Source organism: Heteronotia binoei, chromosome 21 (assembly GCF_032191835.1).
Source record: "Heteronotia binoei isolate CCM8104 ecotype False Entrance Well chromosome 21, APGP_CSIRO_Hbin_v1, whole genome shotgun sequence".
NCBI classification, from domain to species: Eukaryota; Metazoa; Chordata; class Lepidosauria; order Squamata; family Gekkonidae; genus Heteronotia; species Heteronotia binoei.
Window position 1 is genome coordinate 17,785,126 of NC_083243.1, and position 17,126 is coordinate 17,802,251.

Sequence of the window (17,126 nt, forward strand, 5' to 3'; positions counted from 1 at the left end):
CTGATGTATTGGGTTCCGTCTGCTGTAATTACAGACATCTCTCAGACCGAAAATGAGTTTTGTCCTTCCCTGAAACATTTCTATAGTCTCGGATAAGGAAACATCTCAATTTCCTTCCGAGAGCCGAAAGCAAGGTCAAGGTTGCCGCAGAGTGGGCAGCTTCCAGAAATTGCTGGCCGGTTTGGAACGATGGTTTCCCCCCCTCCCCTCCCGGGAAATTAGAATTTTGTTGCGGGGTGATACAGCCATCTCGGCCATATGGGCTTCACGCACTGCTGAGTGATGTACCTTTCTCTCCCTCTCATCTTCTCGTTTTAACAGGTGTTTGTTCAGCAGAACTGCGCAGGAAGCGATGCTTACTGGGCTTATGCAAAGGGAGAGACTTGCTAGACCCGCAGGCGACGCTGAAGGAAGGCGCTTTGCGGATTGATTCAGCACTGCGAGGTACTACCGATTTGCTTTGGTTTAATTAAAGGTAGATCTGTGCTTGCAGAGGTCTTAAAGGAAACACGCAGGGATCAGGCCCCAGGATACATGTTTAGCCGTAGAACGGCTGGACTCTTCTCAGTAGTATAGCGCCACCGTGGAAGATGGTCATAGGCGGTACTGCAACTCTCAACAGTGATTACATCAAAGAGCCAATAGGCTCTCACATGAACACATGAAGCTGCCTTATACTGAATCAGACCCTGGGTCCATCAAAGTCAGTATTGTCTTCTCAGACTGGCAGCGGGCTCTCCAGGGTCTCAAGCTGAGGTTTTTCACACCTATTTTTGCCTGGACCTTTTTTGGAGATGCCGGGGGATTGAACCTGGGACCTTCTGCTTGCCAAGCAGATGCTCTACCACTGAGCCACCGTCCCTCCCTCTCAGGTGCTATCAAGCTGTTAGCTAGCCTGGTTCCTCAGCTGGAGCGACTGGAGATAGGTTGCTATTTGAAGGCAACTTTTTCCTGCTTGGTTCTCCTGTTGTAGCGCCTGCCTGAACTGCCTGTCTGCTTTTATCAACCTTCCTTCCCGACTAAGCCAATGCTGGAGTTATTAGGAAGGGAATTGAAAACAAATCAGCCAGTATCATAATGCCCCTGTATAAATCGATGCTGCGGTCTCATTTGGAGTACTGTGTGCAGTTCTGATCACTGCACCTCAAAAAAGATATTGGAAAGGAAAGGTCCCCTGTGCAAGCACCAGTCGTTTCTGACTCTGGGGTGACGTTGCTTTCACAACGTTTTCACGGCAGACTTTTTACGGGGTGGTTTGCCATTGCCCTTCCCCAGTCATCTACACTTCCCCCCAGCAAGCTGGGGACTCATTTTACCGACCTCGGAAGGATGGAAGGCTGAGTCAGCCTCGAACCTGGCTACCTGAAAACCCAGCTTCCGCCGGGGATCGAACTCAGGTCGTGAGCAGAGTTTCGGACTGCACTACTGCAGCTTTACCACTCTGTGCCACGGGTCTCTTAAAAAAAGATATTACAGCTTTGGAAAAAGTGCAGAAAAGGGCAACTAGGATGATTAAAGCTTTGGAACACTTTCCCTATGAAGAAAGGATAAAAAGCTTGGGGCTCTTTAACTTGGCGAAACGTCGACTGAGGGGGTGACATGATAGAGGTTTACAAGATTATGCGTGGGATAGAGAAGGTAGAGAAAGAAGGACTTTTCTCCCTTCTCACAATACGAGAACTCGTGGACATTCAATGAAATTGCTGAGCAGTCGGGTCAGAACGGATAAAAGGAAGTACTTCTTCACCCAAAGGGTGATTAACACATGGAATTCACTGCCGCAGGAGGTGGTGGCAGCTACAAGCATAGCCAGCTTCAAGAGGGGATTGGATCAACATCTGGAGCAGAGGTCCAGCTGTGGATATTAACCGCAGCATATTGTTGGAACTCTCTGTCTGGGGCAGGGATGCTCTGTATTCTCGGTGCTTGTGGGAGGGCTTCTAGTGTCCTGGCCCCACTGATGGACCTCCTGATGGCACCTGGGTTTTTTTGGCCACTGTATGATACAGAGTGTTGGCCTGGATGGGCCATTGCCCTGATCCAACATGGCTTCTCTTATGTAGCCATGATCTGAGAGGAAATGTGGTTGGAATGCTGGACTGGATCAGCCATACATGAGCCACTGTGGTGTTGCAGTAGGAAAGAGCAAGAGTCCAGTAACACCTTAAAAGACGAGCACTATTTGTGACAGGGGATGAGCTCTCACGAGTCACTGCTCACAAATTAATTCATCACTTATCATATGACCGTAGGGTTGCCAAGTCCCCCATCTCTTCCATCAGGGGACTTTCATGCGGACGGAAAGCGCGCGCGCCGCAATGACGTCATTTTGCACGGCCGCTCTAGGCATTTCCGGGCAAACTCTATGTTTTTTTCCAGATGCTCTAGCCATTTGGGAGGGGGAAACTCTATGGTACTTATTTGACCATAGGGTTTTCACTCCCAAATGGCTACAGCGTCCAGGAAAACCATAGAGTTTTCCCGGAAACGCTTAGACGAACCGGCGTGCGATGTCATCGGAGCGATGATGTCACTTCCATGTGACGTCATTGCACCGGAAACTTAGGGGAAAGTTCCACATTGGGCCGGCAGGTTGGGAACCTCCCGCGCGGAGGAACCCCTGCCCGGACTGGGGGCTTGGCAGCCCTATATGACAGTATGTGTAGGATAGTGCAAGAGCAAAGACACTCAGTAGGTTTCTTGGCAGGCTGGAGATCTATAACTGCCTTATACTGAATCAAACCAGTGGTTCCCCAAGGTCAGTGTTGTCTACTCAGACTGGCAGTGGTTTTCCAGACGTCTCAGGGAGAGTCTCTTTAACGTCATCCACCACCCAGTCCTTTTTAGCTGGAGATGGTGGGGATTGAACCGGAGAGCTTCTGCATGCCAAGCAGAGGCTCTACCACCAAGGCAGCCTCCCACCGCCCCAGCTTTTCCCACGTAGCACACTCCATCATGTTAGTATTCATTCCCTACACATTTAGAGACACATTCAAGAACAGAAACCAGAGAGAAACTGCGGTTTTAAATGGCTTTAAAAAAAATTGTATTCCCACTCGTTGATGCCGTAAGCTTTCCTTGGAGGTTTTTAAACAGAGGCTAGATGGCCATCTGACAGCAATGTGGATCCTGTGAATTTAGGGGGAGGTGTTTGTGAGTTTAGAGCGGTTCCTCAGTGGAACAGGCTTCCTCGGGAGGTGGTGGGCTCTCCTTCCTTGGAGGTTTTGAAACAGAGGCTAGAGGGCCTTCTGACAGCAATGCGGATCCTGTGAATTTAGGGGGAGGTGTTTGTGAGTTTAGAGCGTTTCCTCAGTGGAACAGGCTTCCTCAGGAGGTGGTGGGCTCTCCTTCCTTGGAGGTTTTCAAACAGAGGCTAGAGGGCCATGTGACAGCAATGCGGATCCTGTGAATTTAGGGGGAGGTGTTTGTGAGTTTAGAGCGGTTCCTCAGTGGAACAGGCTTCCTCGGGAGGTGCTGGGCTCTCCTTCCTTGGAGGGTTTTAAACAGAGGCTAGATGGCCATCTGACAGCAATGCGGATCCTGTGAATTTAGGGGGAGGAATTTGTGAATTTCCTGAATTGTGCCGGGGGTTGGACTACATGACCCTCGAAGTCCCTTCCAATTCTATGATTCTAAGCTGCCTTGAGTTCCATGAGATAGAAAGGTAGCTAAATATATTTTTTAAAAAGTGGAATTCTGGCCTCACTGGTGGACCTCCAGATGACCCCTGGGCTTTGGCCAGCGTGTGACACTGAGTGTTTGGACTGGATGGGCCATTAGCCTGATCCAACATGGCTGCTCTTGTGTTCTTAAATAAATAGTTTCTAGAGTCTCACTCTTCTATAACGTGACAGACTGAACGTTTGGAAAGTGATATTATGGGTTATGTTCCAATAATTGAGGAAAACAGGCCAAGGATTAATTGAATTGGCCTTTCCTTTCCTTTCTGAGTTTTGTTAAACTAAATAGCGACATTTTAAGACACGTCAGAGCACCCCACCCCTCTGGAAATGTTTCTCCAATCCTCGCCAAGTCTTCCAATGCAATTAGCTTAAAACGGTTCCATAATCCTTTTCCAAAGGGACAGCAACCCACGAAGATTTGGACGGCATCCAGGAGATGGTCCAAGGGGAATAGGATAGAGCTGCCTTCCTCGTTAGATCTGAATCCAGTTAGTGCCTAGTAGGGCTTTTTTTGTAGCAGGAACTCCTTTGCATATCAGGCCACACCTCCCTGATGTAGCCAGTCCTCCTGGAGCTTACAGTAGGCCCTGTACTAAGAGCTCTGTAAGCTCTTGGAGGATTGGCTACATCAGGGGTGTGTGGCCTAATTTGCAAAGGAGTTGTTGTTCAGTCGCACAGTCCGAGTCCGAATCTTTGCGATCCCATGGACAAAGTCACGCCAGGCCCTCCTGTCTTCCACCATCCTCCAAAGTCTGCTCAAATTTGTTTTAGTTACATCAGTAACACTGGTTACTGGAAGCTCCAGGAGGATTGGCTGCATCAGGAGTGGGTGGCCTAATAGGCAAAGGAGGCCCTGCTAGAATTCCTTACAGGGTTCTTCGTACAGGGCCTACTGGAAGCTCCAGGAGGATTGGCTACATCAGGGGTGTGTGGCCTAATGTGCAAAGGAGGTCCTGCTAGAATTCCTTACAGGGCTCTTCGTACAGGGCCTACTGGAAGCTCCAGGAGGATTGGCTACATCAGGGGTGTGTGGCCTAATAGCCAAAGGAGGTCCTGCTAGAATTCCTTACAGGGCTCTTCGTACAGGGCCTACTGGAAGCTCCAGGAGGATTGGCTACATCAGGGGTGTGTGGCCTAATAGCCAAAGGAGGTCCTGCTAGAATTCCTTACAGGGCTCTTCTTACAGGGCCTACTGGAAGCTCCAGGAGGAGGGGTGTGTGGCCTAATATACAAAGGAGGTCCTGCTAGAATTCCTTACAGGGCTCTTCTTACAGGGCCTACTGGAAGCTCCAGGAGGATTGGCTGCATCAGAAGTGGGTGGCCTAATAGGCAAAGGCATTCCTGCTACCAAAAAAGCCCTAAAAAGCCAGTTTGGTGTAGTGGTTAAGTGTGCGGACTCTTATCTGGGAGAACCGGGTTTGATTCCCCACTCCTCCACTTGCACCTGCTGAAATGGCCTTGGGTCAGCCATAGCTCTGGCAGAGGTTGTCCTTGAAAGGGCAGCTGCTGTGAGAGCCCTCTCCAGCCCCACCCACCTCCCAGGGTGTCTGTTGTGGGGAGGAAGATAAAGGAGATTGTGAGCCGCTCTGAGACTCTTCAGAGTGGAGGGCGGGATATAAATCCAATATCTTCATCTACCTCACAGGGTGTCTGTTGTGCGGGAGGAAGGGAAAGGAGATTGTGAGCCGCTCTGAGACTCTTCGGAGTGGAGGGCGGGATATAAATCCAATATCTTCATCTACCTCACAGGGTGTCTGTTGTGGGGGAGAAGGTAAAGGAGATTGTGAGCCGCTCTGAGACTCTTCGGAGTGGAGGGCGGGATATAAATCCAAGATCATCATCATCATCGTCATCATCGTCATCTTCTTCTTCTTCTTCTTCTTCTTCTCCTTCTCCTTCTCCTTCTTCTCCTTCTCCTCCTCCTCTCCTCCTTCTTCTCCTTCTCCTTCTCCTCCTTCTTCTCCTTCTCCTTCTCCTCCTCCTCCTCCTCCTCCTTCTCCTCCTCCTTCTCCTCCTTCTCTCCTTCTCCTCCTCCTCCTCCTCCTCCTCCTCCTCCTCCTCCTCCTCCTCCTTCTTCTTCTTCTTCTTCTTCTTCTTCTTCTTCTTCTTCTCTTTACACTGAATCAGCATGTTGCTCATATTGCATAGTGGCAATGAACACCCCCCCCCCCCCAGTTTCCACCTCAATGCTTTATCAGGCCGGCCACGGAAGGACATGCATTCTACAGCTTCTGGCACCACAGACCATGAACTCGAGTTCTGGGCTGGTCTTAACAATGAAATGTTTGCGTATGTGTGCGTATGTTCTAGAGCAGCTCAAGGGTGCACACTAAATGAAAACTGGAAACTTCAGATACATTGAAACAGACGTCACCAACTGTTACATAGAGGTAGAGGGCCGGAGAGTGTTGCCAGGAAGGTTAACTGGAGTCAAGATGCATAAGTAGCTGAGCATTAAAGGGAGCTAAAACCGGATCAAGGCAATTAGTAAGACCCGCGAATAGCAGCGGATTGGCACACAGCATAAGAAAAGAGTTTGCAAACAGATGGAGAACTGAATGACGTTAGCTTGTGTTGTGAGATCAGAAACCAGTATCTCTGTTAAGCCCTGGGGGTTCCATTGTCCTGAGTGTTGTAATAGCTTGTAATTTAGCAGTCTCTCCTTCTAGTCTGTTTCTGAAGTTCCTTTGAGGTCCCCCCACTGAGTGCCCTAGTTTCATGCTTCTCTCTAGGATTTTGTTGTTGTTGGTATAACTGGCTCTTTTGAGCCGGTATAACTGGCACTTCTGAGCTTGAGTCCACAGCATTGGTTTCTTTATTGTTTTTACTGTCACAACACCATTCTTAGGCTCATTGCCTTACTCATCCTCTAACATTGTATATGCCGTTCCATGCCAACAATGCCCTCCAGACAGGACAAACAGGGCAAACCTGACGCCGAAGGATAAATGGACACAAATCTGACATCAAGATCCACAAAACTGAGAAACCCGTAGGAGAACATTTCACCTTCCCAGGGCTGCCGAGTCCCCAGGCTGGGTGGGGGTTCTCCCGCCCTGGAGTTCCCAACCTGCTGGCCCACACTTAGACGGCGGGGGAACCTCTCCCAACGTCACCAGCGCCATGACGACCCAGAAGTGATGTCACCGGTGACATTGCTCGCTGGCCACTCTATGGTTTCCCTGGACACTCTAGCGATTTGGGAGGGAAAACTTTGAAGGCCGCAGGGGACTTGGGAACCCTACATGGAACTCAGGGATTTTAAAACATAAATAAGGCAAGCAACTGTGAAACCTCCCCCCCCCCCCGATCCCCAAGAGAAGGACAGCCCAAGCCCTCCCAGGTTTTTGGTGCAGGGCAGGACATCGCTTACTTTTGTCACATAAGAGAAGCGTTGCAACCGGGGGGGGGGGAATCGCAAAAGCCAGAGGGCTGCCAGCAGATGCTATATGGCCTAGGACCTGCCTACCTTAGGGACCGTCTCTCCCCATATGTTCCCCAGAGAGTACTGAGATCGGGTACTCAAAATCTCCTTACAATCCCCGGGCCAAAGGAGGCCCGTTTGAAGTCAACTAGGGACAGGGCTTTTTCGATCACAGCCCCTTGCTGGTGGAACCAGCTGCCGGAAGAGGTGAGGGCCCTGCGGAACCTTGGGCAGTTCCGCAGGGCCTGTAAGACAGTCCCCTTCCGGTTGGCATGCAACTGACCGGCATCTGAATATTTTAAGGAAGACTGATGAATTGCGTTTATTTTATTGTGTAAATTATTAATGTATTTTAATTCTTAATTTTATTGTTAGAATTTTTATGTTGTGAGCTGCCCGGAGCCCGCTTCGGTGGGGTAGGGCGGGATATAAATCGAATGAAATAAATAAAACAAACAAATAAATAACGGCACTTTTAAAGGGCAAACTTCACTTTGGCTGGGAAGCCAAGAATCCATCGTGCCAAGAGCATCGCACTGTGTCCCATGATGGCAACGCCTTTAGGGGCCGCTTTTGGAAATCAGCCCCCATTTCCTACGAGCTGCACTCCTCCACAGAGCCATTTTCAAGGCATGGCATGAGAAATGCTTGGGATGGGCTTCTTCTGACCCTGGTCTTTGACTAGCGTATCGGTGTGATTTTCAAAACGCAGTAAGGGTCCCTCCTGATGTGTGGGAGGCAATCAGGGCTTGTTTTGTAGCAGGCACTCTTTTGCATATTAGGCCACACCCTCCTGATGTAGCCAATCCCCCAAGAGCTTACAGGGCTCTTTGTACAGGGCTAACTGGAAGCTCCAGGAGGATTGGCTACATCAGGGGTGTGTGCCCTAATATGCAACGGAGTTCCTGCTACAAAACAAGCCCTGCTTTTGCAGTGAGCCAGTTTGGTGTCGTGGTTAAGTGTGCGGACTCTTATCTGGGGGAACGGGGTTTGATTCCCTACTCCTCCATTTGCACCTGCTGGAATGGCCTTGGGTCAGCCATAGCTCTGGCAGAGGTTGTCCTTGAAAGGGCAGCTGCTGTGAGAGCCCTCTCCAGCCCCACCCATCTCACAGGGTGTCTGTTGTGGGGGAGGAAGGTAAAGGAGATTGTGAGCCGCTCTGAGACTCTTCGGAGTGGAGGGCGGGATATAAATCCAATATCTTCATCTACCTCACAGGGTGTCTGTTGTGGGGGAGGAAGGTAAAGGAGATTGTGAGCCGCTCTGAGACTCTTCGGAGTGGAGGGCAGGATATAAATCCAATATCTTCCTCTATCTTCTTCTTCAATATTAGGCCACACCCCCCTGATGTAGCCAATCCTCCAAGAACTTCCAGGACTCTTAGTGCAGGGCCTACTGTAAGTTCCAGGAGGACTGGCTACATCAGGGGTGTGTGGCCTAATATGCAAAGGAGCTCATGCTATAAAAAAAGTCCTGGAGGCAGCTGACTTGGGGAGGGGCTACGGCTCAGTGGAAGAGCTTCTGCAGGGCTGGCATTCCTAGTTAAAACGATCAGGTCATAGGGGATGTGAAAGACCTCCACCTGAGACCCTGGAGAGCTGCAGCCAGGCAGAGCAGACAATACTCTGTTTCCTGCATTGTAAAAGGGGTTGGACTAGATGACCCTGGAGATCCCTTCCAACTCTATGATTCTATACTGACTTCGATGGGCCAAAGGTCTGCTTCAGAGTAAGGCTGCTTCATGTGTCTTCATGTGTGTGGCCTCCCGTGGATAAGGGCTTTAGCTCAGGGACAGAATCATAGAGTTGGAAGGGACCTCCAGGGTCATCTAGTCCAACTCCCTGAACAATGCAGGAAACCCACAAACACCTCCCCCTAAATTCACAGGATCTTCATCGTTGTCAGATGGCCATCTAGCCTCTGTTTAAAAACCTCCAAGGAAGGAGAGCCCACCACCTCCCGAGGAAAAAATACTCAATGTCTTTCCTGTATGAACCGCTACCCCTCTGCCCTGAAATTTGTTGGCTTGGATTTTTAATGTGGCAATACCGCCACCTACTGTTGAAATCGAAAACGGATCTCAAGAAAATACAGTGGAAATGAGATCATTTGCCCTGCGACTGAAGGCATAGCTTTGATTAAGAACAGCAGAAGAGTCATTTTCCTGATAAACTTGTGCGCTCTTCCAAACAACTGAAAAGGAAGATTTAGATAAAAATGATGCTAATTCGCCACACAACGTCCGGGTTGGTTAGATCTGGTCTTGCAGGACATGTGCATCCAAGGGAGATCTCTATGAAGACAACCTTTCGGTATGAAAATTCCTGCCCTGTGCCGGGAATTGCCGGACCGAATGCAAATGTACATCTGAGTCTGTATAAACTTTGATGTGCCTCCAGCCATTTGAAGCTGGTCAGATCAAACAAGGTGGGATGGAAATATCCTTAAATACATTCGAGTAAGCAAATCTGAAACTGTTCCGTAAATCAGGGGTGGCTAAACTTGCTTAATGTAAGAGCCACATAGAATAACTGTCAGATGTTGGAGAGCTGCAAGTCACGAACGTCAGATGTTGGAGAGCTGCCAGACAGGAAGGAAGGAAGCAGGGCTGGTCCTAGGCTGACTGGCACCCTTTTTTTTGTTGTTCATCCGCACAGTTGAGTCCGACTCTTTGCGACCCCATGGGCCATGTCACGCCAGGCAGCCCAGGCGAGGCTAATTTCTGGCTTCCCCACTCCCTGCACTGATAACGTCACATGGGGGTTGCCCAATGTGGTGCCCCCAGGAGGCTGGCGCCCTAGGCAATCACCTAGTTTGCCTAGTGGCAAGGCCAGCCCAGGAAGGAGGAAGGCAAATAGGTGGGGAGGGATGGAGGAAGGGATAAGTGGAAAGAAAGTGACATTAACTTTAAATGCATTCTCTAAACTGCCTGCTGGCTTGGCTTGGAGAAGCGATTTAAGGAGACCAATGCCTTCTCCAAGCTGGCCGTGGGTGCGGGGGGAGAGGGTTTCGAGCGCTGCACAATATGTGTGAAAGAGCCACATGTGGGTCCCGAGATGCAGTTTGGCCACAGTTGTCATATGTCCTGAAGGATGCTGATGTGGAGGCATGTCTAGTCAGTGCTTGGATGTCTGATATGAATGCATAACCTGAGTGTACATCTTGGGCTTCCAGATACTGGTGGAAGATCATTGTATCATTGCAATCATTGTATTGTGAACAAAGCTCCGGCTATTGAATCATAGAGTTGGAAGGGACCTCCAGGGTCATCTAGTCCAACCCCCTGCACAATGCAGGAAACTCACAAACACCTCCCCCCTAAATTCACAGGATCTTCATTGCTGTCAGATGGCCATCTAGCCTCTGTTTCAAAACCTCCAAGGAAGGAGAGCCCACCACCTCCCGAGGAAGCCTGTTCCACTGAGGAACCGCTCTGAACTCACAAACACCTCCCCCTAAATTCACAGGATCTTCACGGCTGTCAGATGGCCCTCTAGCCTCTGTTTAAGAACCTCCAAGGAAGGAGACCCCACCATCTCCCGAGGAAGCCTGTTCCACTGAGGAACTGAGGAAGTTCTTCCTAACATTGAGCCGGAAACTCTTTTGATTTAATTTCAACCCGTTGGTTCTGGTCCTACCTTCTGGGGCCACAGAAAACAATTCCGCTATATGACAGCCCTTCAAGTACTTGAAGATGGTGATCATATCACCTCTCAGCCGCCTCCTCTCCTAGCTAAACATGCCCAGCTCCTTCAACCTTTCCTCATAGGACTCGATCTCCAGACCCCTCACCATCTTCGTCACCTTCCTCTGGACTCGTTCCAGCTTGTCCATATCCTTCTTAAAATGTGGTGACCAAAACTGAACACAATACTCCAGGTGAGGTCTTACCAGAGCAGAGTAAAGCGATACCATCACATCACATGATCTGGACACTATACTTCTGTTGATACAGCCCACAATTGCATTTGCCTTTTTAGCCACTGCATCACACTGTTGACTCATGTTCAGCGTATGATCCACTAAGACCCTTAGTTCCTTTTCACACATAGTACTGCTAAGACAAGTCTCCCCCATCCTATAACCATGCATTGGATTTTTCCTACCTAAATGCAAAACTTTACATTTATCCCTGTTAAAATTCATTTTATTGATTTTAGCCCAGTTTTCCAGCCTGTCAAGATCATCCTGTATCCTGTTTCTGTCTTCTTCGCCTTGGAGGTTTTTAAACAGAGGCTAATGGCCATCTGACAGCAATGAAGATCCTGTGAATTTAGGGGGAGGTGTTTCTGAGTTTCCTGCATTGTGCAGGGGGTTGGTCCAGATGACCCTGGAGGTCCCTTCCAACTCTATGATTCTATGATTTCTCTCCAGGCTAAACATGCCCAGCTCCTTTAACCTTTCCTCATAGGACTTGGTCTCTAGACCCCTCACCATCTTTGTCACCCTCCTCTGGACCCTTTCCAGCTTGTCTATAAGAAGCATTTATATATATATAAATATCAAATCAGACCCAAATCAGACTTTTCCTTGCAGCCACTGTGGCCGGATCTGCCTGTCCCGCATTGGGCTTGTCAGCCACCAGCGAGCCTGCAGCAGACGTGGACTATTGCACCCTTCTTAAATCTTCGTTCGCGAAGCCAAGCCGAGATATATATGTACACACACACACACACACACACATATGTATTTGGAACTTGATGCATAGTCTTGAGAACCTTAGTCTAAAGGCTTAGGTTGTTTACAGGTGCATCTCTTGATAAAGATATTTATCAAAACGGGTATTACGATCAAAATTCCGTTAAGAACTTACTTTATGTACATTTGAAGAATCTATATTCATACTACTCTTGAGTGTTGAACATTGCTTACATTTTCCTTGGAAGCCTGGAATTGTATTGTAACTTGGTTTGGTTCATGTATTTTTTTTTTTGGCGATTGTATTTATTGGCAACCGTGTGTGTGTTACAGCATTCTGACTTTCTCGCCGTATAGATTGATCATTTCCTTGCACTACTTGTGTTTTGTGTCTTTTTCATGTGTTCGTGGAATTATGCACTTTGTTTTCGTTGAATGAGGGCAGGGCTTCGTTTTGTAGCAGGAACTCCTTTGTATGTTAGGCCACACCCCTCTGAGGTAGCCAATCCTCCAAGAGCTTCAAGGGCTCTTAGTCCAGGGCCTACTGTAAGCTCCAGGAGGATTGGCTGCATCAGGGGGGTGTGGCCTAATATGCAAAGGAGGTCCTGCTAGAATTCCTTACAGGGCTCTTCTTACAGGGCCTACTGGAAGCTCCAGGAGGATTGGCTACATCAGGGGGGCGTGGCCTAATATGCAAAGGAGGTCCTGCTAGAATTCCTTACAGGGCTCTTAAGTACAGGGCCTACTGGATGCTCCAGGAGGATTGGCTACATCAGGGGTGTGTGGCCTAATATGCAAAGGAGGTCCTGCTAGAATTCCTTACAGGGCTCTTCGTACAGGGCCTACTGGAAGCTCCAGGAGGGTTTGCTACATCAGGGGTGGGTGGCCTAATATGCAAAGGAGGTCCTGCTACAAAAAAACGCCCTGAATCTGGTTGTTTAGTCTTTCTTCCCATCCCTGTTTTTTCATTGTGGCCCAACAAGCAGCGCACAGGGTCCAAGGCTTTTTCTGATATTGTCTCTTAGCAACAGTATTCAGAAGTCTCCTGCCTCAGTCAGGAGCACCTTTGCCTATTAGGCCACACACCCCTGATGTAGCCAATCCTCTTAGAGTTTACAGTAGGCCCTGTAAGAAGAGCCCTGTAAGCTCTTAGTGGATTGGCTACATCAGGGGTGTGGGGCCTAAGATGCAAAGGAGTTCCTGCTACAAAAAAAGCCCTGCTTTTAGTTATTCTGCCGACTGTCTCCTAACTCTTTCTCGCCTTTTTTAAAAAAGAAAAGGTCTGCCCTAATAATCAAACGGGCGCCTTCTAGAACGAATGCTCTGTGAGGTTAGAAAATGGAGGTGCTGTGATAATTGCAGATGTTCTTTGTCGCCCAACAGATCCAAGCTGAGTATCAACAAACACCTTAACAACGTCGAAAGTAGCCTATTTTAAGAGGAAATATGCAGAAGAAGAAGATTTACATCAAGATTACCAGGGGTATTTTCCAAAAGTAGGTGTGCTTTGGAACTGAAGGAGGGAAGCGGTTAACCATTGCTTTATGTGTAAGAAGTGGATAACAAACTTAAGATTTTTACCTCAAAGTATTTCTAGTAATGTTTTTTAAATAAACCCATGTACAAATTATCAGAATTCTTCACAATAACATAGAACATGCCCGGTCTGAGGTTCTGTCAGGGTTAGGGTTAGACCAACTAGCACTGAGGGAACAAAGAAAATCAATTATTTGCTACTGTGTGACACAGAGCATTGGACAGGATGGGCCATTGGCCTGATCCAACATGGCTTCTCTTACGTTCTTATGTGTGACACAGAATGCTGGACTGGATGGGCCATTGGCCTGATCCAACATGGCTTCTCTTATGTTCTTATGTGTGACACAGAATGCTGGACTGGATGCGCCATTGACCTGATCCAACATGGCTTCTCTTATGTTCTTATGTGTGACACAGAGTGTTGGACTGGATGGGCCATTGGCCTGATCCAACATGGCTTCTCTTATGTTCTTATGTCCCTATGGTCCAATCCAATCAGCAGGGTTATACATATGTTGTATATACAGGGCTTTTTTGGGGTAGAAAAAGCCCAGCAGGAACTCATTTGCATATTAGGACACCCCCCTGATGTCACCATTACTTCACACAGGGCTTTTGTAGGGAAAAAAACAACAGAAACTCATTTGCATATTAGGCCACACCTATTGATGCGAAGCCAGCTGGAACTGTGTTCCTGCTCAAAAAGCCCTGTGCATATACAAATGCGGTTTTTTATATCTAGAAAGGCTGTAGAATTAGTTATGAAGGGAGTAAAATGTGTTAAACAAATCATTAATAGCAGCAACACAAACAATGCCAGCAACGCAAATAATTAATAGCAACAGTGTTCCCTCTAAGCTGAGTTAGCGTGAGCTAGCTCACAGATTTTTAGCCTCCAGCTCACACATTTTTGCCTTAGTTCATGAAAAATGGCCCCAGAGCAAACTAACTTGTGCAGTCGCTCACAACCTCAATGCCAATAGTTCACAGTTTTAATACCAGTAGCTCACAAAGTAGAATTTTTGTTCACAAGACTCTGCAGCTTAGAGGGAACATTGACCAACAACTCAAATCATTAATATGAACTATAAAAATCTGTGATTTGAAACCAGTGGGCTGTGAGGTAGCATGATGTCGTAGTCCGTTAGATAATAAAATGGAGATCTGTGTTCAAATCCCCATTCTGTCATCACACCCACTCAACTTCAACCTACCTCTCTCACAGAGTTACTGTTGAGAGGAAAAAATTAGAAGAGGAGAACCATGAACTCAATGCAGGCAGGGTAGGAGAAGGAAGTGGAAATGATTGATAATGCCAACATTCAAAGTTGAAAAAAGGACATCTCTAAGTGACAGGCTAGTCTGTGTGTCTGGGGTGTCTGTTGTAGTGGATAAATTCATGGACTCTTATCTGGGAGAACCGGGTTTGATTCCCACTGCTCCACATACACCTGCTGATGTGACCTTGAGTCACACAAGTTCTCACAGAGCTGTTCCTCGCAAGAGCAGTTTCTGTCAGAGCTCTCTCAGCTTCACCTACCTCACAGAGTGTCTTGTTGTGGGGAGAGGAAAGGAAAGGAGATTGTAAGCTGCTCTGAGACTCCTTTGGGTAGTGAAGAGTGGGGTATAAATCCAATCTCCTCATCCCCCGTCTCTAGCAGATATCCAGCGCTGGTCTTTGTTAAAATGAGTTCCCCACATTGTCACACTGCTAATCACTTTAATGTTTTTACTATCTTAGCACCTGATATTACCCGAAGATCGAACTTGTATTCTGAAACTATCTCTGCAGAAGCTTCAGTTCCTTGAAGACCCCGAGGTCTACCTCCGCCGGTCTGTGTTGATCAACAATTTGTTGCGGAAGATCCACCTGGAAACAGAGCGCGAACGCTATGAGTACTTTAAAGGATTCCCGTGCTGTAGGACTGCTTACTCTGATACGAGAAAACGGCTGAAGGTCATGGTGCAAGAATGTCGCACGCAATCCCTTTATTACGAAGAGCTCCACTCGTATCATATTGTGCCTTATCCGACGGAGAATGCCATTTACGGAATGGGCTACTCAAGTGGCCACTTGGAGCAAAATCCACAGTTGCTTATTTATAAAATGAAGTAGGGTAGCTTTCCCCCATCCCCCCCAGAGCTGTGAATTGTTTTTGTTTCTGAACGTCTGAGAGGGCTTCGTAGCATAGGCCGAAAGGCTAGTTACGGAAGAAGGGGAGTTATCAAAGCTGTGAGTCGCCTTCAGCTCTACCGGGGAATGCATTGGTAATAGTATTTGGTCCTCGGGGAGCCCGCTTCAATGCAGAAGGAACTTGGTGTCCGCACAAAATTGGTGCAATAGGAAAGATTTTCTCATGAGTAGAGCGGCCTTGTGTGCAACGATCCTTGGCTTTTTTCAGTTCTCTGTCTGTACATATTTGAACTAACTTGACCTTGTTCCCCTTTTTCGAAGAGCAAGTAAATAGAGAGTTAAGAGATGGAATTGCTCGTGAGGTTTTGGTAGAGATGGAAAAGAGAGTTCCTTCCCAAGAAAGGTCGAGACCCACGCTTTCTTTACCGAATTCTTTGGCGGCGAAATATTCTGCTCCACGAAACAGTATTGATTTGTTGATCTTTTTTTGGGGGGGGGCGGGCTTTTCGATGTTCGGCAGCATTAAATGTTCCGCGGCTGGAATGCAGAGAGATTCACTCACCCACTTTGCCCTTCGAGCTTAGTTTCCATTTTGGTTGTTACGGGATTTATTAGGGAAGCAATAGCCTGAAAGCGGGCAACCAGAAAGACATATCCGTTTGGTAATGGCTGCTTTTATAACTTGATTCAAATCCTCTCCCATTTGATTGGACAGTAGGCGCAAAACACTGTCAGTATTAATGCTTTGTCAGGTAATTTGTGTGTGTGTGTGTGCATGCGTGTCTGGTTTTGGGAAAGCGTGTTTGCTCCATTCGGTGAATCCTGTGTTAGAGGCGAGCGTACTTGGCTTTACTTGCATTCTTGCTGTTATATTACGCATCCAGTTGGGAGTTCGTGAAGTTCATTTTAATAGTCTTCTGGTTTGTCCTGTGAAGGACGCAGTTCGGCATTTGGCAAAGATCGGTGAGAAGCGTTCCAGCTGCCAAAGCTCGGTTCTAGCCAAAGAAAAGAAGGACAATAAAAAGTACATGGAGCTCAAAGTGAGGAATGTACTTAATCCCCGGCTACATTGCAGATGGAGACTTTTTATAGCACTTTACCCAAAGAATCCTGGGAACTGTCATTTGCGAAGGCATTAAGGTTTCTCTACTGAAGCTCCCTCCTCTCTCCCCTGAACTACAGTTCTCAAAATTCTCTTGGAAAATGGGAATGACCGTAAAACCAGTTTGCCTGTAGTGTGGGCGTACCCTGCCATTTGGCAAAGTTTCCGCTGCCGCAGGATATTCATATTATACAGATCTAAAAAACCCCACCTGCACATTTTTTTTGCTCGACCCCAAGAAAACTGTCTTGTGCTCTTCTGTGGCTCTTGTTGTGTTTCAGTTTGGCCAATCGCAGAGGGACATTCTGGTAGATCCTCATTAGTATGCTGCCATCCAATGTTAGCTTGCAACTGCAAAGGGAATCGCACTATCCATGTCTAATCATAAAAAGTGCTTGAAGAACTGGAGTGCAATCCTAAGCAGATCTGTTCAAGAAGTTAGGCTCCATATAGGGCTTGCTTCCAGGGAAATGTTCTTAGGATCTCAGCCATATCGACTGATTTTTTTTTTAAAAAAATCAGGGTGACCTCTAATCTGCACCGTCCCTCCCCTGCACCATTCCTTTGCAAGGATGAAAACTACTGTTCCAAAATTGCCAGTTCAGT

General features: G+C 47.7%; 1 long non-coding RNA gene across 1 annotated transcript; it reads left to right on the top strand.

Moving 5' to 3' along the window:
- Nucleotides 1-319: 319 nt before the first annotated feature.
- On the top strand, nucleotides 320-15,728 carry LOC132589776 (uncharacterized). The gene is made up of 3 exons (XR_009556630.1): nucleotides 320-444; nucleotides 13,129-13,241; nucleotides 15,026-15,728. It is a non-coding gene; the product is annotated as an uncharacterized LOC132589776 (long non-coding RNA).
- The last annotated feature ends 1,398 nt before the right edge of the window (nucleotides 15,729-17,126 follow it).